This window comes from Piliocolobus tephrosceles, chromosome 6 (genome assembly GCF_002776525.5).
Source record: "Piliocolobus tephrosceles isolate RC106 chromosome 6, ASM277652v3, whole genome shotgun sequence".
NCBI lineage: Eukaryota > Metazoa > Chordata > Mammalia > Primates > Cercopithecidae > Piliocolobus > Piliocolobus tephrosceles.
Genome location: NC_045439.1, coordinates 149,386,826 through 149,410,020, shown reverse-complemented (window position 1 = coordinate 149,410,020; position 23,195 = coordinate 149,386,826).

Genomic DNA, 23,195 nt, shown 5'->3' with positions numbered 1-23,195 from the left:
AAGACAGGCATGCAGGGGAGTGGTGGGGAGAGAGTTAAAGCCACGTCTATAACTGGCCTTCTCTGTTATCTGACCCCTTGCTTCTTTTCTTTAACCCAATCAACTTCAACAGGCCCCAGACACCCTGGACACAAGGTAGAGCCTAAACAAAACATTTTCTGTGCACAGGAAGCTACCAAAATAGCTTCTGCAAGGTCTATAAGGGGCATTTAGTAAAACACAAAGTAAACAGGCACATAATGAAAGGCTGATGGAGGCTGTGCTGATGAAAATGACAGAAAGAAAGAAGCAAGTTTCTGCGGGTCAAAATCTAGCTTTGAAAATTGGACACCTTATGGACGAAGCAGCCAGTAGTTGATGGGAAGGACAGAAAGAAAGGAGCAAGTTCTTCCTAATCAAGATTCAGCTTCAAAAAATGATCTTATGTACAAAGCAGCCAGTACCATTCTGCTGGAGCTGACTTGCCGCTTAACCTCTCTAGGCTCCAGCTTTTCAATAAAAGGAGCGGATTAGACCAATGCACCTTTCAACACTAATTCTCTGGGATTCTCATGTGCAGGTGAATCCTACACAAAAGAAGTGATGATGGAAATGAAAATATATAGAAATGATCCATTAGCAGGTGAATTTCACCTTTGTCTTCTGGAATCTATGGATCAACTGGTTCTCTTTTTACCCATATTTAAAGCATTGTTTAGAAATTTCCAGTGCTCTTTAACTTGTGTAGTAAATGACGTATACTCTTTAAAAGAGAGTGTCAACTGAAGTGATGTATAAGTTAAAACCTTGACCTTCTTCCTTCAATGTCTTGGCATTGGCATCTAACATAATACTCTGGTTTGGGCCAGTGGCAGCAGCTGTAACCATGGCCCCAATTCTAACAGGAATTCACCATTGAGTGTTAGATCTATGTTAATGCTACTGGGTGGAAGCTGCATCATTTAGAGAAAAGAAAGCATCTATATAGAGAAGAGTGTGTGGTATTATTCTCTGTATCTAGAAAGTATTTTCTGAATATTTGGGCATGCACGTGAGCACACATAGGCACACATACACTCTCATGTATAGATAGTCAGATGAACAGATGCCACTGGAGATGAGATGAGATGCACAGGCCACTAAATGTGAAATGAAAGTAAAGATGTGATGGGAATGCCAAGAGCAAAATATAAATGGGAATGTGTTGGTTTTTGATGAATCTTCTCTGCTTTTAGAGTCCAGGAGCTTTGCCTGGGTGGGGGCCCTGCTTTACTCCACTGTTCTTTCTGATCCTTCTTCTCTGTTGTGAGTCATCATTTGGCTTGAGACACTGCAGTGACTTTACAAAGTTCTTTACTTAGCAAATTCAGAATATGAAGGTTGTACATGTAGGCACATGATAGGTACACATCTCAGCTGGAATCCAATGTCGCCCAGTTTAATTAATAAGCCTTTCTTCTCAGAACTGACAGACTCATCTTTCCTTTGGCTTCTTAGTCTCTTTTAGACTGGATAGGTTATATCATGCTATATCTCTACCTCTAAATTTCAGAAGCTTAAAATAGCACATTGTATTTTTTGCTTATACCACATGTCCACCAGGGACTGGCAAAAAGACTGCTTGTTGTAGCTACTTGGAATCTAGCTCATGGAAGCTAAACCAAGCACAGGACTTTATGATTCCAAAGTCAGGCAAATAAGTACATGGGGAACTATATCCTGCTGTCTGGATACCACACATGTCACTTGTACTCACGTATCTTTGGCTAAAGCATGTCACAGAGCCAAGCCTGATGTTCAAGAAGCAAGCATACTCTTCACCCAGGATTGGGTAGCAAATGTTGATAAACAACCATACTTAACACTCTCTTTCAATGGCTGGGCTCATCTCTCAAATTAATCCTTCACCCATTCTGTTCTTTTTCATGAACTTCTCTAATCCTCCAAATCTGTTTTCAAGATCCTACATCTTGAATCTCTAGGTTTCTAGCACATTTTTGGTTCTACAGACTCTCCAAGAGGCCAGAAACATTTCTCCCTCCTGGAGAGTATCATAAATTAAAATTTACCCTACCTTTGAACTATATCCAATTTGACCCATATTAGAGTGTCTGGGGATCTTAGAGATTCTTTTGCAAATAATTTTGAATGGATGCAATAATGCTGGAGCATTCTTACCTAAAAATGAGTTTTATTATACACACAAGAATAAATTTCTCTGAGGTGCATATGTGCTCACCAGTCCTCCTGATTAGCTATGTAATCCTGGAAAGGCATTTGATTTCTCAGATAAGTGAGATGAGGGGTAGCACCATATTTACAAGAATCTTCTAGGTCTATAGTTTTTTGATGCTATTATTTCTATTTATAGTCTACCAGAAAGTGCATTAGTTTCCAATATTTGTAGGAGGGAGTGACAGTTCTTCCTTTTCAGGGTATGCAAAATTGAAGCTCATGATTGAGCATGCTCTGTGGAGAGTGTGTACAGCTGCACTGCGCAGGTAGGGAAGCATCTGGCTTCAGAAGCTTGAGTGGAAAGCTTCTGAAAAAGTCAAACCAATTGCATAGCCCATGCCCACAAGGGAACTAATGAGTTACTTGTGCATGCAGCTGAGGAAATACGCCCACCAGAATTCTTCTGTGTTTGACACAGATCAGATTATCTTCTTTTTGGACTCCTATGGTTAGGACGGAGAGGCAGTGACCAAAATAATTTGATTATAGCATTTTGGTAGTTACATGGCTTAACTTATGTTTATTTTTTCTTTCTTCTTTCTTTGACATTTCAGACATAACAATGCCAGGGACTGTACAGGAACTGTTTCTTTTGATCTCTCTCCAAGACCACTGGTTTCCTTCCTAGGACTTTAGTCTTGGTATCCCTCTCAGTAACAAGAGACTGAATTGGAAGTCATTTTGGAATCTACTTGTCGGGTCCTCCAATCAGAGAAGCAGATGATATCACTATGCTTTCTTCCATTCACTTATCTACTCATTCAACAAGCATTCATTGAACATCTCCTATCTACCAGGCTTGGTACTGGACACTGGTGACCCAGACACCAATAAGGCACAGGAGAATTATCTCCTGCCTTGGAGGTCCTCACAATCTTGTCAAAATATATATGAAGAAGGCAAGTTTGTATTAGAGGTGAATGACTAGTGCTATAGAACATAGGAGTTAGTGAGTGAGCCAAGAAGAGCTACAGAGAGAATGATATGCTTGAGAGGGGTCTTAAAGTGAGTGAGATTTTGACAAGGCAGAGAAGTTTAAGAAGGGATTCAAGATTCAGGCAAAGGAAACAGCTTGGACAAAGGAACAAAAATGAGTAGACATAACTTTTTTGAGAACATCTCTTTCTAGCTGCAGGAAATATCCCTGATACATTGATCACCTATGTTTTCCAAAGACTTCCTTTCCATTTCCTCCACATTTAAAGGTGACTGGGGAGTAAATATGATGAAAGTTTGATTCAGAAGAGGGAGGCTTAAGTGCCATGGTCATAGGATTGTAATCAGTCCTTTGGGATCCCTACTATAGGACAGGTAGCAAGAGGACAGGAGCCCAGGCCCACTCAGACAGTTGGGAGTTGGATCCCTGTCCTGCTACCAGCCATCTGTGTGATCTCAGGCAGGTCTTAACCTCTTTAGGCTTCAGTTTCTTCCTCTATAAAATGGGGATCACCTTCCCCAAGGAGTTGCTGTGGGGAGTAGCCAACTGAATTACCACATGCAAACCTGTGAGAATGGTCCTGGGCATACATTGAGCACTGATGATTGTCAGGTTTTGTTATTGCTGTTGTTATAATTCTTATCTTAACAGTTTCCAAATTATATGCCACTGTAATTATTGACAGGTAGCTTCATTTTCTTATAGTAATTCTTTTCTTACGGTCTTAATATTCTGATTTGGAAAGGAAGGCTGTGATGGAGGAAGTTTTCATCAATTTTTCTCTTAACTAATTTTTGTTGAGTATTTTATTATGAGCAAGACTCTATATTAGTTACTGAAATAGTAAATCACAGTGGAGAGAATGCTGGGAAACTTGATTGAAGAACACCTTTGTAGCTTGTTTAAGCATCAGTGTCAATGCAGTTTTCAGAGGATAATAAGTGTATCCTTCTGTAGTGGAGATTTTTTTTTTTTTTTTTTTTTTTTTTTTCATGTTTCTTGTTTCCCCCTTTTTCTTTAAGCGCAGATCTTGCATTTACTTAGGGAAATTATTCCTTTCTCAGTCCAATCTTGCAATTATTTTGAGTCTGTGGGATTTATAAACATTGACGTGCAAAGGGAATGCCACCTCCCCTCCTCTACTCCCTCTCCCCAGAAAGCGAAAGAAAACAGGAAAGAATGTGGGCAACACTCAACAGCAGAAATGAGAGACAGAGAGAAATTGACTATTGAACTATCCGAGGCATCAAATCCCTCATACTCTTCCAGCCCACTACATCTGTCTTGGATTATTCTTTGATTCTCTGAGCAAACCTAATGTTCTACTAAGTTTTCATTTCTAGTTAAGCTCCATCAGGTTGAGCTTCTGTCACTTGCAACCAAAGGAGCCTGCTTGCCTTGCAGCATTATTGTATGTGTCAGATAAGGCGTGGCACACAGATGTCTTTGAAAAACTAAAGCACCACAACAAATGCTAGCTGTAATTAAAAGAACTGTGAAATATAGTTTATCCCCTTGCAGGAGCAATAAGGTATTCTGTGCTGCCAGTGTTGTTAATTATTTAAGAATAGAAGTGACAATTACACAGTCTAAGTAATTGGATTCAGTGCCTGGAGAATACCGTGCGTTGAGATGACTTTGAAAGGCTTTAGGGAAAAGGTAAGATTTGAGCCAGGCCTGAAGTATAATCATAATGCTGACCAAAGTAAGAGAAGGGCTTTCTAGGCATGGAGGATATTGTGGGCCAAAGTACCATTGGTTACCTTATTAACAAGTATTTACTGGCCTGCTATGGGTCGAACACAGAGAAGTTCAAAGCTTGAAGAGGTCTTGGATTCTTCTCCAGCTACCTGTAAAAGCCACTTAAATGATAGAATACTGAAAATAATCTGCAGTATTAAAAAAAAGTCAGCAGAAAAACAAGAAATGGGGAAAGGATTCCCTATTTAATAAATGGTGCTGAGAAAACTGGCTAGCCATATGTAGAGAGCTGAAACTGGATCCCTTCCTTACACCTTATACAAACATTAATTTAAGATGGATTAAAGACTTAAATGTAGGACCTAAAACCATAGAAAACCTAGACAGTACCATTCAGGACATAGGCATGGGCAAGGACTTCATGACTAAAACACCAAAAGCAATGGCAACAAAAGCCAAAATAGACAAATTGGATCTAATTAAACTAAAGAGCTTCTGCACAGCAAACAAAAAAAAAAAAAAAAAAAAAAAAAAAAAAAAACTATTAGAGTGAATCGGAAACCTACATAGAATGAGAGAAAATTTTTACAATCTACCCATCTGACAAAGGGCTAATATCCACAATCTACAAGGAACTTAACAAATTTACAGGAAGAAAACAACCCCATCAAAAAGTGGGCAAAAGATATGAACAGAAACTTCTCAAAAGAAGACATTTTTGAAGCCAACAGACACATGAAAAAATGCTCCTCATCACTGGTCATCAGAGAAATGCAAATCAAAAGCACAATGAGATATCATCTCACACCTGTTAGAATGGTGATCATTAAAAAGTCAGGAAACAACAGTTGCTGGAGAGGATGTGGAGAAATTGGAATGCTTTTACACTTTTGGTGGGGAGTGTAAATTAGTTCATCCATTGTGGAAGATAGTGTGGCAATTCCTCAAGGATCTAGAACTAGAAATACAATTTGATCCAGCAATCCCATTACTGGGTATATATCCAAAGGATTATAAATCATACTACTGTAAAGACACATGCCCACGAATGTTTATTGCGGCACTGTTCACAATAGCAAAGATTGGAACCAACTCAAATGTCCATCAATGATAGGCTAGATGAAGAAAATGTGGCACATATACACCGTGGGATACTATGCAGCCATAAAAAAGGATGAGTTCGTGTCCTTTGTGGGGGGACATGGATGAAGCTGGAAACCATTCTCAGCAAACTACCACAAGGACAGAAAACCAAACACTGCATGTTCTCACTCATAGGTGGGAATTGAACAATGAGAACACTTGGACACAGGGCGGGGAACATCACACACCTGGGCCTGTCGGGGTGTGAGGGGCTGGGGGAGAGGGATAGCATTAGGAGAAATACCTAATGTAAATGGTGAGTTGATGGGTGCAGCAAACCAACATGGCACATGTATACATGTGTAACAAACCCACACGTTGTGCACATGTACCCTAGAACTTAAAGTATATATATGTAAAAAGTCAGCAGAGCACATTTCACATTCCTGTGGGTCCTCTCTTGTATTGTAAGACCTTCCTTCCTCCTAGTAGCAGTTTTGAGACTGCCTTGATGCTTGAGCCAGGTTGGTCTCATCAGTGCATTTTTTGTTCCCTTTCTTTGGACGTGAGTAGAAATGGCCAATTCAGATGAAAGCTGTCACCCTCTGCAAGGTCCCTTCTTGGTTCTACAGCTGCCATCACTTTTTCCCACTCTCTGGTTTCTGGCCTTTCCCAGTTCACATCTTCTGAAGCCACACTTGTGGCGAAGTCTCGGGCCTGGAAATGGAAATTTTTCTCCCTGAGAAGCCTGGGGCTGTTTTTGTTAAGTAGCTGCAGATTTCCAAAGCTTTGAGGATCCAGGACAATCATAGTGCACATTGTTTTCCCCATTATTTCTTTAAAAAATTGTTTATTGTTACATAATAATTTTACATATTTATGGGGTACACGTGATATTTTGATACACGCATATATGTGTAATGGTGAAATCGGGGTGTTTAGGGTTTCTGTCCCTTTGAACATTCACCATTTATTTGTGTTAAGAAGCATTTCAAATTTTCTATCATTAGACTCTGTCTCAACAGCTCATATTTTCTTCCTTCAGTCCAAGAAATGTATGAGAATGGTTGTCAAGTTCACTCACCATAAGGCATACGAACATCAAAACCTTAGTTTCCTCATCTACAAAATGGGATTCTAACATCTAAGTTTACAAGGCTATCATAAGTAAAATAATTAATGTGGAGTTCCTGTACAGAAACATCCCGATAATAATAAAAGCAGTTTAGAAGTATGAAGAAAGTAGAGTTCTTCTCCCTGACTTTGCACTCCCTGCCCTAGTCCTGTCCTCCTGTTTTCTTCAGGATCCTCTAGATTCTTCCTGATATATGGGCTCTTGTTAAAGTACCTGACAGGAAATTGAGGCTAACAGTTTAGTAATTTGCTGGGTGTTACCCATTTCTGTCTCACACTCCTGCCAAACAGATGGTAAAGGCGATTACTACCAAGAGAAGACTGAGTGTCAGGGTGGTAAGTGGCATGAGGCAGCCATGTGTGAGACATGTCCCCTGTGGAGATGGGTAAATTGGGTCCTGCAAAGTACCTGAATCTAGAGAGAACCATGCCAGAAGGAAAGTCTTGCTTCTGCTGGCAGAGTCAATCCAGCAGGGCCAGCCTGATGACCAAAAGAGGTGAAGGACAGGCAGCATCTGGCAGATTCAAGAAGGGAGCAGAGTGCTGCATGCCACCTGTACCTTCTTTTCGTGCTTTCTAATCCATCATCTTGTCTTTGAAAGTATCTCCTGGGGAGAGGCCCTTTGGCAAGAAGGCAAGCTGGGCCTGTTCTCATCTTTTCCTCTATTCTCATCCCAGTTGGAAATAAATAACTCAAAGCTAGTTGACTTCGTAGCAGGTCCAATTTGTTTCAAAGTCCATTTTCAGTCAATTTCATAGGCACATTCTTTCAGGAAGGATGAAACTATTCCATGGAAATGACTGCTGGGGGTATGGCCTGTGGACAGAAATAGTTGAGGTTATTGCCGTATGGAGCGTAAGCTTCAGAAGTGCTCGTAGAGGTCGAAGAGGCACCTCCCTTCTCTTTTTAGAGATGAGAACACTGAGGCCACAATGGGCAGGTAAGTTGCCCAGCATGTCACTTGTAGGTGTCCTGCCTTTTGAAGTCTCCTAAAGGGATCGAGGGAGTATCAAAGAACCGCTGCTTCAGGGAAAGAGATGAGATGACAGAGCTGGTCAGCTGGAACTGATATTATCAAAGGTTGGGTTAAGAAAGTGGTGGTGCGTAAGCCAGGGCAAGACAGATTTCTCGGAAATCGAGAAACAACAGAGTGAAACCCAAACAGGGACTTGGAGCAAACAAATCAAAATCAAGAGCCAATACTAGATGGGGACACAGTGACGCTAAGAACAGCTGAGAATGATTTAGGATCAGCATGGTAAAAAACAAGCTATCTTCAAGTTAATAAAATCAAACAGGAGTTCTAAGAAGTGAAGGCAGCCTCTGGATTATTTAATGCCTTCCCATGATAGGGAAAGCCTCCACAGCCTGGCCCAGTGAATGCTTTCCATAGTCCCTGTTGACTCACCCAAATGCAACCATTTCCAGCTCATCAGATCTATGCCCTGTGTTCTCTGTCTCTGGAGCTTCCCTCAGTCATCTCTGCATGGAATGCTGTTTTCCCTTCTCAGGTCCAGCCAAATTCTACATATCCTTCAAAGACCGGTTCAGTTCCCACATCTCCATGAAGCCTTCCATGCACCCTGGCTGAAAGCGTTCTCCCTGTTTGGTCTCCAGTTAAACTGGTGCCTGTTCCTATCTTATACACCGTTAGAGTGATCTGTGTGCAGGCATTCTAGGACTAGCTTCTCCCTCTTTTTGGAAAGTCTGTGAGTAATTCATCTGTAACTCACAGTGACCTTACCTGTGTGCCTCACACATAGTAGGTGCTTAACAAATATTTGCCAAAAAAGTGGTCATCTAGAGGGGTACACATGAGAGTAGCAGCATCATACTTGGCTACAGCCAGATTCTTACTAGGGGTATCATGTCCCAAGTAAGGAGAAATGTAGAGAAGATGAGAGCATTCAGAAGAGAGTCACAGAGATAATAAACACATTGTAAAATAGGCCAAATAAAGTCATATTAAAGGAAAGTAAAGCTTAGGACTTTTCCTGGGAAGTGAGGCACATTCGTTAATCTTTCTCCTGGCCTATAAAGGGCTTTTGCCCAGAGAATTGACAGCAGCTGCTTTTCATCCCTGATTAGATCAGATCAGTTGGAAATGAAACAGAAACATCGTTCAGATCACAAATAGGGAAAAGATTTCCGAGAGAGGGTGATTAAACTCTCAGAGGAGTTACCATAGGGATTTGTAGACTTTAGGTCTCCACAGGATTATTAAACAGATTCCTGTGTGTCAAGGCCAGTTTAGTGGCTCCCTCTGGAATGAATGCCATGGAAAGAACTCGACAATCTGTTCTCTCACACCTCCCTGCGCTGGCCAGGTGTCTGCCCTAGGTGTCCCTGGAGGTCAGTTCCAGGCTGCTCCAGCAGGGGGCGGCCACGCACAGTGAAAGCCCATAGGTACCGCAGGCCAGAATGGTTCGAAAGAGGGATCTACCAGGTTTGTGAGTGGACCGGGACCCAGGCGAGGTGTGCAAAGACGAGTAAGCACTTTCCATGGGTATGCCCAGGAAGCCACCACAGAGCCTGTCACTTTCTCCACGCCCCCCCCCCCCCGGGTGTTAAGAACAGAAAATGTACTTGGTAACTTGGAAAACCCCTCTCTCTGCATTGAGGCACAGTCATTTCCAGAAAGTCCCCAGAGCCCCTGCTCAGAGAATCAGGTGGTGTACGGAGACTCCTTTGGATCTGCTTCTGCAGCCCAAACATGGAGCATAAAACTTTATCAAAAGAAAAAAAGGCAAAATGAAAAACAATTGGTGGAGAGGAATAATGGTATAGGTAACTCAGAAGAGTAGTGTCACTTCTATTTGATTTTAAAGATACATGCACACGGGCACACAGGGCGTCTGCCTGCCTGCTGTGTTCCCAAGTCTCCTTCTGAGGTATGCTGCTCTGGTGCATGGCATTTCCTTGTGCTGTGTCGCGCAATTCGCTGGCTCCCAACAGGCCGGTCGTTGGTGGCTCAGCTGCAGGCAGCCTCTACAGGCTCCGTGGAGGTGGCCCCTGCTTGTGAAGTGGGCAAGTCTAACAGCACCTCCCAATAGAGATGCCGCAGATTAAATGGGACAACCAATCAAATCAGACCCCTTCCTAGGGACAGTGCGATGATGAGATTTACCAGCCAGGCAGTAGGCAGTTGCTGCAGTCCCTTGAATGAATAAAGCCTGCTTTTATCCCAGTCTTAGAGGTTTTGGGTCCTGCAGTCCCCTGGTCTGCTGAAAAGGGTTTCTTTGTGTTCTTGCTTCCCATCTAACTGTACGGCATCTTTCCATCGCCTCAACCCAAGTACATCTCCTCTTCAACCTGTCAGCGTACAATAAACACCCCGAGATTCCCATGCCCTGCCACCCCCACTCCCTGGAACAGGAGACTTTTGAATTGTTTTCATTTTGGATCCCCTTGAAGAAAGAGTTCAACTCAAAAAATCTAGGTAGCTGGACCCCTAGAAATTGCAATTGTGCTGTGTTGAAAAGATGAGACAGACATGAGCCCTGAGGTGAAGGAAGGATTACTGCACTTTTCATGTGGCTCCACATTTCGGCTAAGTTTGAGAGAACTTGTCTTTTGCTGGTTTTCTGTATCTATCTGCTTTCTTTGTGCACTATGCTCAGGGCTGTTTGTTTTGTGTTGGTAGTATGTCTTCAATCCTACTTCATTCTGATATCCTTTAGATTAGGAATTACGATTTATCCAGGATTAGTTTTATTCTCTTACAACGAAGACCCACTAGGTTCAATCAACTGAAAATGGGTGGCATTCTTTCCAGCAAAAGAGAAGGTTAGCCTGGATGTCTTTCTGTGAAGACAAGGGGTTTTTAACTCTGAGGTTGAACCAAGATGTTGATAGATTGGAAGATGGAGGTGGAAAGATGGAATGCAGCCAGGGGTGGATATCCTCAACGTAGTCCCGGCTTTGAAAATGCAGTGCTTTCTTTGGGATTATTTCAGATGTCAAACGCAGCAGGGTTGACATCAGTACACAGCAGGCCATGGATTATGGCTGCCTCTAATGACTGTGTTCCACTGTGTTTATTGTTCTGGATGTTAATATATAGAGTAAATGATAGTCCTTTAATTGAAGGTTGGAAATGCCCCATACCGAGGCGCCCGGGTGACACATCATTAACCACTGAAGTGAAACCCAAGACACTTGCTGGCCAGGAAATTACAGCCTTGGAGACCATCTTCCTATTTGTGTATATGGTGTGTGTGAGACAGAGCGGGCCCAGCAGCTGGCCTGCACCTTATTGGCAGTTCTTGATTTTACCGGGAGGAGAAAAACATCATTTAGAAACTAGCAAGAGCACGTTAGTTCCACAGGAAATCTCAGCTAATCAGAACTTGAATGGAGCGTATTTCTACCCAGTGTATGAGCACAGGAGAGGAGAAGAGGGGTCAGCTCTCTGCCTTTCTTTTTAGACATTTTTGAAGTGACTCTTCAAAAACTTTCTCCAGTGTAATTGTAGAAACAATTTATGATGCCTCAGTAATAGAGGTTGAATTTAAAAATTCCTTATAATCATTCAGACGGTAACTCCTGAGAGAAGTCTTGACAAACTCTCAGACCATAAACTGGCCCTAACTATTTCTATGGAAAGGCATAATCATTCCCTGTTGCTTCTGTGACAAATTACCACAAGCTCAGCGGCTCAAAAGGACACAGATTTATTACCTTAGAGCTCTGGAGGTCAGGAGTCTGAAATGGGTCTCACTGGGCTAAAATTAAACATTCTTTTTGGAGGGTGCAAGGGAAAATCTGTTTCTTTGCCTTTTCCAGCTTCTAGAAGCCACCCACACCCTATGGCTTGGGCCCCAGCCCCCTAGCCATTGCATCCCTCTGATCTCTGCTTCTGTTGTCACACCTCCTTCGCTGACCCTCCTGCCTCCCGCTTTCACTGAGAAAGACCCCTGTGATTGCACGGGCCCATTGGATAATGCAGCACAATCTCCCCATCTCTAGCCCAGCGAATGAGCAACCTTAGTTCCATCGGCAGTCTTAATTCCCCCACGCCATGTAACATACATTCACAGGTTCTGGGGATGAAGACATGGACATCTTTGAGGTGGCAGCGTTATCCTGTTTGCTGCATGAAGTACTAGGTTACCTAGGTTCCGTGGAACTACAGACCAGGCTAGAAGATAAGGACTATTGATGCGGAGGTACAGTAATGATAAAAGGCAGTTTCGTATGTCCTAAGATCAAAAGAATCAAAGAAATCAGGGGCATGATAGCTTACTTAAGAACACATGCTTTGGGCTTGGGCAGAAGAGGTCCCACTGCTGGCTGTGGGATTTTTGATAGACTATTCAATCATGCTAATGAGTTTCCTTTATTATAAAATGGAGATAATAATATGTACCATGTGATGTGTTGTAAAATTTAAGTAAGAACATACAAATGAAATGTGCATGGTGGTGCCTGGCACTTAGTGAGTGTTTGGTAAGTGGTAGCTGTCAATAGCAAAAACCACAATTACTTTTGCATTAACCTAATATGTGTTAGGAAGCCTCCCTTCTTTTATCTGACTCCTTGTGAGTCATGGCAGGGATGGTGAGGGTCTGTGCTTTTTAAAAATCAAAACAAATACCTAAAATTAAGCATATAAAATTAAGACTTGTATTTAAAGGCAGGAGAACCAACACTTTACATTGTCTTGGGGAAAGAGCTTAGTCCTTTTTGACCTAGTATTACTATCACCTTCAGGCATATGGGTCTGGCACTGTGCTGGGTGCTGGAGGGAGATAAGTCATGGCCCCTGGTTTCTAGGCTAGTGTAGTGACTGGCCATACAGATGCCCCAGCTAACAGCTAAGGAAGCATGAAATAATTGAGGCAAGAGATACTGAAGAAAAAGATTACCTGGATGGGGGGCAGTAGGAGAAAGTTTCAGAAGAGTTAGGACTCAAATTGGGCATTGAAGGAAGACAGAGAGAAGCTGGGAAAAGTAGAGAGGGCATTTTAGGCAGTGGATTTGGGATAACTGACATGAACAAAAATGCCAGAGTAGTTTCATATTTAAGAGGTGAGGCAGATGTTTTAGGTAGATAAGTTGTGGAGCAGGAATCGGCAGAGGTGGAATGGAATTGGATTAAAGAGGGTGTTTATCAAGCGAAGTGGACTTACGCTTCTGTATCTTATTCAACTTTGTGTGGCACATAGTGGGTATTCAATATCATTTATTTTTGTTTTGTCCTGACCTTAAATTCAACCTAATTCTCTAGACAGTGAGGGACCACAGAAAGACAAGATGTGATATACAAAGTGGCATTGTCAGGCCAAACCAATAGAGAGTGAGATTGGCTAGAACAAGAAAACACTAGAAGCAAGACCAATTAGGACACATTACCAATGTCCCGCAAATGAAATGGAGGTCTGATAATGGCAGGAATGAAAAGTAAGGATTGGCAAGACTAAATAGAAATCTCAGACACGTTAACTGTAAAATTCAGAAATGATCTGGATGTATTAATATCATCTGCAGGGACCATGGGGCAGTTGTGTAGAGCTGTGATAGTGTAGCTGTGGATGGAATAATAGCGTTGATTCCTGAGGTCCAAGAAGAAATAGGGTATCAAAATCTAAGAGGAATTGTTATCAGTTACCTATCACTGTATAACAAACCAACCCATAAATCACTGACTGAAAAAAATATGTATTTAGCTTACATTTTTACAGGTTCAAAATCTGGGCTGGTGGTCTTTCTCATCTGAGCCAGGCTCACTCATGTGTCTGTGGTCAGTTGCCAAGTCACCTGGGGGCTGCTGGCTTAGCATCCCAGTTGTTCCACTTAATCTCTCATTATCTAGCAGTCTAGCCTGCGATTGTTTGCGTGATGGAGACAGGGTTCTAAAAATGCTGGCAGAAACATGCTGGGCCCCTGAAGCCTAGGCTTGGAAGTGGAAGTGGAATACCAACACCTTCACTCCTCTTAGACAAACCAAGTCACGTTGCCAAGTCGGAGTTCAAGGAGTAAGGTGATAGACTTCACTTCTTAATGGGAAAAGCTACAAAGTCACGGTGTGAATAATTTATAATCAATCTAGTACAATCACGGTGCAGAGGATATTTGGAATGCTCTGTTATGAAACCTAGTTATTTATTTGTTTTTGTATTTTTATAACTTTATCTACATCAAATTCAGTCATGATCGTATGGTGAATTATACAAGCCTTATTTTGGTTTCGTTCCAACTTCCCCAAGTGTTCTGTGGCTCCTCATGGATAATAAACCAGATGGTCAATGAAAAGAATTAGGTATCTGATACAGTATGACTGTGTCTCAACCTGAATTTCACCTATAATTGTAGTTTCCATAATCCCCACGTGCTGTGGGAGGGACCAGGTGGGAGGTAATTTAAACATGGGGACAGTTACCCTCATGCTGTTCTTGAGATAGTGAGTTCCCATGAGATCTGATGGTTTTGTAAGGGGCTTTTCCCCCTTTTGCTAGGCACTTCTTCCTGCTGCCATGTGAAGAAGGACGTGTTTGCTTCCCCTTACATCATGATTGTAAGTTTCTTGAGGCCTCCCCACCCCTGCAGAAATGTGAGTCAATTAAACCTCTTTCTTTCATAAATTACACAGTCTTGGGCAGTACTTTAGAGCAGCATGAGAATGGACTGATACAGTATCTCAGTGTTGAATTTCATGCAGTTAGAGCTTGTACCTCCACTGAGCTGCTTGAGGTCCTGATCTACATCTCTGGCTTCTCCTGATTGGCCCGCTGAATGTTGTAAAGAATTAGAAACATGGAAAGCACTTAAATACTCTTCACATTGGTGGAAAATTGGGGTTTAGATTTTAAAAGTGATGAATACTACCGTGATTCACAGTAAAAACAAGATGATGGAAGGAAGCAAGCTGCCTGAGCTATCTCTTTCTTATGGGAAAAATACTTCCTGCACTCCTCAGAGTCTCTTTAAAGGAAAAGCCCACTTTTAGTGCTTTCTGTACGCTTGCGGTTGGTATACATCTTGACCCTCTGCAGCCCTGTTTGATGGGTGCAGTGTACTGAGCTTGGTGCATCATGCCTCAGAACTGGGAAAGGGAAAACATGGAAAACAAGCAGTTGGCCACCTCCTGATGCCTGTAGGTGTCTGGAAATGCAAGCATCTAGAATTGCTGGCAGGACTCTGAAGGCTTGACTGGTTCCTACAAGTAAGCAGCTGGAGATGTAATTATTACATTGTCATTTTATTATTTCATTTTATTTCATTGTGGTAAATGCACTTAACATGAGATCTAGCCTCTTAACACATGATATGTCATTGTTGACTATAGGTACAGTGTTCTGTAGAAGATTCCTAGAGCTTATTCATCTGGCTTGACTGAATCTTTATGCCCTTTGGTTAGTAACTCCCCATTTGTTCCTCCTTCCAGCCCTGGGAAACTGCCATTCCACTCTTTGATTCTTTGAATTTGACTATCTTTGATACCTCATGTAAGTGGAATAAAGAAGTACTTGTTTTTCTGTGGCTGGCTTGTTTCACTTAGCAGAATGACCTCATGGTTCATCAATGTTGTTACATGTGTCAGGATTTTCTTCCTTTTTAAGGCTGAATAGTGTTCCATCATATGTATATACCACACTTTTTATCCGCTTATCTGTTGATAGATATTTAGGTTGTTTTTACAATTCAATAGTAAGAAAAAAACAGCTAATAAACCCATTAAAAGTGGGCTGAAGTCTTGAATAGACATTTCTCCAAATAAGACATACAAATAATCAACAGGTATGTGAAAAAATGCTCAGTGTCACGAATCCTTAGAGAAATGCAAATAAAACCACAGTAAGACATTACCTCACATCTGTTAGAATGGATATTATGTATTACACAAAAACAAAAGACAGTGGCTATAGAGAAATTAAAACTTTTGCACACTGTTGGTAGACATGCAAAAAGATGCAGTTGCTATGTAAAAAATCTATAGAAGTTTCTAAAAAAGTTTAAAAATAGAATTACATGATCCCGCAGTCCCATTTCTGAGTATTTATCCAAAAAATATTGAAATCAGGATCTTGAAGAGATATGAGCACTCCTATGTTCATTGCAGGATTATTCACCGTAGCCAAGCATGTTGTCTTTTTACCCCATCTGCAAGTACTACTTAAGGGAAATAAGAATGCTGAAGATGAGCTAAGCCCTGGAGTGGAGCAGTGGTCCCGTTAGATCTGGCTCTAAAAAGACCTCGGCCATTGGCAGGCCAGAATCCAGGAGGATCCAGGCTTCTCTCCTTGTTTTTAGATTCACCCCTCTTCCTGGGGCTTGGCTCTGGAGACGGGTGAGAGACAGTGTTGTGGAATAATGGAAAGGAGAAAGACCAGGGAGGATAATGTGGCGGTCAGGGTAGATTAGGGCATCTGGCAGCCTGACAATGACGTGGATGAGTTTGACTCCAGCCAGCCTGGCTTTGGTCCAGGAAGGGGAGTCCGGAACTTGGAACGCAATGCAGGTCTCTCTCAGGTCTGTTTTGTTTCTTCTCTCACAACCACTGACACATTTGAGCCCAACCCCTCAGTTTTACAAATACAACACCTTCCTTACTTTCCTCCCTAAAGTCTTGAAATCACTCCCTAAACTCCTGAGTGATTAAGCAAGGAGAGTTAAAGAAGAAAAGGGAAAATGCACTTTTATTGGATTTTAAATATCATTCTTTGTCAGAAAGGATTTCTCATATGAATTGTTTTTCTTAGACAATGGTGTATCAATTGATTTCTAAATGTACTTTGGATATTGTGTCTCCATGCCTCTGCTCCGATCATCCTCCCTGCATAGAAAGCTCCCTTTTTCTGCCTGGTGGCCTAAATCCTAAATGCTATTTAAGTTCCACTGCATCTAGGATGACTTTCCTAATTACTTTAGATTTGGTAATCTTTCCATTCTCTGAATCTCACAGGTGTTATTATCCATACCATTTACTTGGCACATGCTATATATGACTTAATGTTGTCATTTATTTTCTGATGTTATGATCCTCTTTAAATCCAAGTCAGTGCTTTATACTTCGATATATCTTCAATCACACTTGCCTACTGCCTTACACCTAGTAGGCTCTCAGTAAGTGTTTAATGCCTATGGTACTTCAAATGCTATTTTCTCCTCCTCTGATCCACTGTCAGCACTTCTTCTGAGCATTGGTCAGCTTTTGGCAGCTCAGCATCCATTCCATCTTCTGAGTAGTACTCTGATTTCCACTGGGGATAGCTCTCACTCACTGTGTGTCCACTTGTTGGGAAGTAATTTCAGTATCTGCATTCCACTATGGAATCCCAGAGTGCAAGATCCTTCCTCTCCTTATCCATTCCTCAAACGAGATCTCTGGCATGTAACCTGAATTTGGCCAAGTAGCTGCTCTAATCCAGGTCTCTGAAACTTGACTAAGGGGTGGAAGGGTGGAAGAATGGTTGGAAGTCACTCAGTGCAGGGTGGTGGCAGAAGCATTCCCAGGGTCTCTCTCTTTCCTGTCCCCTGGCCTTTTGGAGTGCCTGGTTGTGGTGCATTCATAGGCCTGGCTGTCCTGCCTTCTGTCAGTCATGTGAGCCCACCAAACCCTTCCAATGAAAACTCTTTCAAAGTAGCTAGAGGGTTTGAGTGGATGTTGCCGTTTGTTTATGTTGTTCAAAATGAAGGAATCCTAGCTGATAGACAATTTATTTCCAGCCCTTATCAACCCTCTCCTGGAATACTGCAGTAACTTTCTTACCGGATTCCATATCTTCCATGTTCCCTTCCTTTAATAAGTTTTCTACAATCTTTCCAGAGTGTTATATGTAAGAAAAATTTAAAATCAATGCTGACTTTTTCTTGCTTTTAAGATAAAAAATTAACTCCTAAAATTTCGCATGTTCCCATGCCCTGTGCCTATGCTCCCAAACTGGAGCATGTGATGCAGTGGAAAGAGCATGGCATTTAACTTGAGATCCAAACTTGAAACATGTAGCTTAGCATGTTTGTTAAACTTTTTCATCATTAGTTTTTTCATACGCAAAATGAAGAATATATACTCCTGGAGTGCTTGCGAGGGTTTGATGGGATAATACAACTCCCACTTTTGCAGCGTGATACGTCCTCAGTAGATGGCAACTCCCCTACCTCCACCTCCTTCCCTAGTGGGGCTTGCTGTTCCCTGGTGGATCTTGATAAACTTGGGATGAGCTTGGATGCCCTGGAGGTCCCTGGGGTTAAGAAATTGGATGCAGCATCAGGGCATTATGGAGCTTGGTTTTACAGCAATGACAGTCATACATGGCATTTTAGGGAGGACAGGAGAGCATGGGCAAAGGATCTGACATTGTGTGTTGAAGCAAAAGCACTGTCATTTGCGGCATGTTCAGAAAAGCTCTGGTTATACAGGTGGGAAAACCAGATGCTTTATTATGAATCAGTCAATCTCTTAAACAAGTGTTCTTTAAAGTATTTTGATTGCAAATTGCAAAAAGTAGTTGCAATTCAGGGCCAGATGCCATGTCTGTTTCTTGGTTCTCAGCCTACTCTTAGCAGATAAAAATGACAAAATGAGCATTCTGTGTGGTGTGCAGAAGTAAATATCCGTACCAACAGTTATGTGCACCTATGCTCATTTTCCACGGTACCTTCTTAAACTCTTCGTGTTTGAAATGGCCTGTTTGTTCTTGCTGCCAAAGTTGAAAGAAATGTTAGCTAATTATAGAGAGGGAGTTTGTCTAACAGAAGGGCTTTTCACTAGAAGCTAAAGGGAGCTGTTTCCCTTTTGGATCAGCAATAGCTTGATGGGTTTGAAAAAGTACACAGTATCATCTAATAATTTCTAACTTGGATTCACCTGAGAAAATACATACTGAAGGGAGATTTAGATTACAAGGTAGGGTAAGAATATTTGTGTTGATGTATATGTTAAACTAGCAAAATGGGTATCATCTCTGCTCCACTGGGGCTTATAAGCCAAAATGAACACTACGAATCTATAAGTAACAAGATAGACTCACAGAAGCAGTATCACGTTTTGAGATATCAGGATTCTGAATGTCAACCAAACATATGAGAGTAACCTGCACAGGAGTTTTGCTCTGGCAGTGAAATTGTAAATTGCCAGCATAACATGATACTCAAGGGGAATGGCAGAGGGGGTTGTGAGAAGGAGGGTATTTTTATTTCAATGTAATTAGGGAAGGTTTCCTTGCAGAAGTGATGAATGCTTTCTTTTTTGTGCTTTAAAAAAAAAATCTCTATTCTGAGATCTTGCCAGTTGTTTCCAGGAGCTGAATTTGTCCCCTTTGCCACTTCTCTACACCTCTCCCAATTGCTCCAGATCCAAAGAAACCATGATCTCAGCCATGAAGTGTTCAGAGTCCTAAGTTCCAACTCCAGTGAAGCTCTCACCTTACACAGTACCACATCCAAAAGGGGCCCAGGGCTTTTCTAGAGATCTGTCCTCCCATTGGAAGCCAGGGATTCTCCGGGTTGAAAGTCTTTTTTGATCAGAGAAGCCAAGCAGGGTGACATCCCAGTCCCCTGAAGAGGCCACAGAGCTTCAGATATGTATTTCATGTCATAGCACTCAAGTTTAGGCAGTGCTTCGGACAACAGATGTCTAGGGTGGAAATTGCGTGTGTGCTGACTGTGAAAATGAAATTAGAGTGTTCCTCTGTCCTTGAGAGCAGGAATTCCATTGTTTGCCCCCATGTGACCTAAATTTGACTCTGAATATCTTTGGATACCACTAATAACCATGACTATTGAATGGTGGGAAGGTGATGACATGAATTTCCTCAAACTCAGAGGGACATTCCAGAGGGAAACGGGGTGGCTCCAGTGTTAGCTCTTTTTCTGCTTACCTATCGGGGAGTGAATTGTACCTCAACTGGTTCTGGAGCCTTCATTCCTTATCTCCATTAGACGTCAGGAAATGTCTCTAAGCCCTAATCACCCAATGGTATTTTATAAAGCACAATGTCTAAGCTTCCGTTTTCAGTTGAAATGTTGAGGACTGAAGTGGACGATGAAGACCTTGTTTCTTTGACTGCTGGCCAACCTGGATTAAAGAAGAAAAACAACTTTGACAGAATTTCTTTTGAGGTGGTCCGAAGACTGTTTTCTGGAACACAAAAAGCGTCTATATTCTGCCGTGATTTTGTTAACTGTTTGCAGTAAAGTTTGAAGGTGTTTAGCCCAATCTGAACACCAGTTAACCCCCAATCTCTGTTTGATACATCTGTTCCCAGCTGGTGACATGCTCTTATTAATCCTTTGGTCTAGTTGGGTATCTAGTGTGTGGTGCTGAAATAAAATTTTACCCTGTGCAGAAATCTCGTTTCTCCATCTTATTAAAAGATGAAAGCATAAGATGGGATATGAGGCAGAAGACAGGTCTTTGGTATCCAGTTCTGGGGCTTGAGGACGTCGTTAAGCCTCAATTTTATATATAAAATGACAACAAAGACTTCTATTTGTCACCATCACTGAAAAAAGTCAGATGAGATAATGATTTAAAAGTGCTTTGTGCATTAAAAAGCCCTGATTAAACAAACACTATTTCTAAACAACTTGATAAATGCAACTCCTACTAACATAGACATGCCAGAAGCAATCTTTAAGGATAGATCTAAATTTTCAAGTAATGGAAAGTGGCTCAGTCTTAAGTATCTTTCCATATGACTTGCTCTTCATTTGGACATTTCTGAGAACTGAAAGTTACCATGTTGCTGGAAACTCATACGGTAATTGGAGGTGTTCTTGGTGCTGAGTGATAGAGGGCCCGGGGGGGTTATTTCCCAACAGAATTTCCACTGTCTGCTGAATTTATGTTTTTGTTGGCTCGACTCTTCTATTGAAATCTCCCTGATATCCTGTTATTAGGAAACTTGGGGATTATTTTCCCTTCTGTAAAATGGGGATAATATCTCCTAGGGTTTTTGTAAGATTTGTGATGAGATATTTTCTGTAAAGCACTTATGATAAAACGTTGTCCACAATATGTATATAATAAATGTTAACTACTACTATTATTGCCATTATTACTTTGATCACAATTATTGGGTGAATCACAAATTGTAATGGTCACTTTTCTCCCTTTGACCAGCCATTTACTAAATTAAGCTTCAAGTGCTTTTGGAAGGAAGAGTATGTGAGATATTTAAGAAAAGTTGATAAAATGTTATCTTCTTTGATAGTAGAATGACCGATCATTGAGCGTTTTTTTCCTTCTTTTGAATGACAGAGAAATGCCAGCTCCCTGTAAACACAAGAGAGCCCAGATGAAACAAATAAGGTGCTTCACATTCTGCCTCTCAGCCACATGTTCTGGGCAAGAGATTCTAATTCTTCAGAATAGCCACTTTCCAAGTTCAAATGGGGCCATCCTTCCTCTCTGGCACTGGCAGTGAGTGCTAGGGCAGTCTATATCATGTTATGGCAAATTAACTTGAGGTCACCAGCCAATATTTTGTTCCTATAGAAACATTGACTGTGAGAAGATAATGGCCAATGTGTTTTAAGCACGTTGCATTTGCAAGGGACTGCTCTAAGTACTTGATAAAAATCAACTTATTTAATCCTCACAACTCTATGCGGTAGGAACAATTAGCATCATTTTCCAAAACTGAGGCCCAGAGATGTTAAGTCATCCAGACAGTAAATGGTTGTGTCAGGATTAAAGCACAAGTGCCTTCATTCTTGACCATTACCCTCTGAAGAAAGGGCTAAGGTACAGAGTGTGGTTCTGGGGCAGGGCATCTCTAAGCAGGAAACATACTCCTTTGCAAATGTGCTGGATTCTACCTCTTTCAGGTAGAGATAAAAGGAGGCTTTACATGTGAACTCAGTCTTCTCTCCAGGGTCTTTTGCTGCCAGGGTGCCATCATTTTGCATACAGATATAACTCTTATTGTCTGTGACTTCCATCTTTTATTTCAGACCATATGTCTGGGTTGAGTGGTCCAAATAATGGCAGATTATAAAGTGCTTTCATTTATTCCAACTCTGTGAAATAAGCATTTCATAGTGAGAAGCTTCCCGGAGAGAGAGAGCGAGAGAGGAAACTTGTGTATGTCATGGAGCCAGTGACATAACTGGGGTTTGAACCCCTATTTCGAGCTCCTATCTCTAGATGATAAGAAACAATCCCTAGTCAATCTGGGGGTTGTGGGTAGTGTTGCCAGATTATAAGGAAAAGCTGCCTGTCAGGTCAAGAGTAGTGTTTACATTGGTGGAACCCTGTCTCTACTAAAAATATAAAAATTAGCTGGGTGTGGTGGTGCGCACCTGTAGTCCCAGCTACTTGGGAGACTGAGTCAGAAGAATCGCTTGAACCCGGGAGGCAGAGGTTGTGGTGAGCTGAGATTGTGCCACTGCATTCCAGCCTGGGTGTTAGAGTGAGACCCCATCTCAAAAAAAAAAAAAAAAAAGTTTCATCTAGTACCTAAAATGGTTCCCAGATAGCATATTACTGAGTGATAATTTGAATGAATGAGTGAATTTTATTCTAATAGTAATCTGAATTTAACTGAAATAATAAAGGTGCATTTCAAAATTAAAAAAAAAAAATCAGGCTCTGACACCTCCCCCAGGTGCCTCTATGTGGAAGTGTCCTTGCTCTACTCATCACGTTCCAGTTTCCTTGACCAGGTGCCTTCTAAGGGGTGAGGGTGGAGGGGAAAGGGGGGAGCCTCATTTTGCCGGGATTCTGACACCCTTCACTGAGCCCCCACAGCTACCACCCACCGCAGCCTAGCTGGCACTACACTTACCTTGCTGAGCCCAACCTAATGGCTTTAGCATTGAAGTGGCCAGGAAATAGACATGGCTAGTATTAAAGTCTAAAAAACAGCTTTACCAGAGTAAATTGATTGATGAGGGCTACCATCACACATGTTCCTCCATATAATTGCCCATCCAAAGCAGCCAGGCAGTCTTCTTCCATTTGGTGTCATTTTTCCTGAAAACCTTCCCTCCTGCTCTGCCACTTCCCTCTCACTTCCTTAAAGGACCAGAAGAGGACTCACCTCTTTTCTTTCTTTTCTTTTCTTTTCTTTTCTTTTCTTTTCTTTTCTTTTCTTTTCTTTTCTTTTCTTTTCTTTTCTTTTCTTTTCTTTCTTTCTTTCCTTCTTTCCTTCTTTCCTTCTTTCCTTCTTTCCTTCTTTC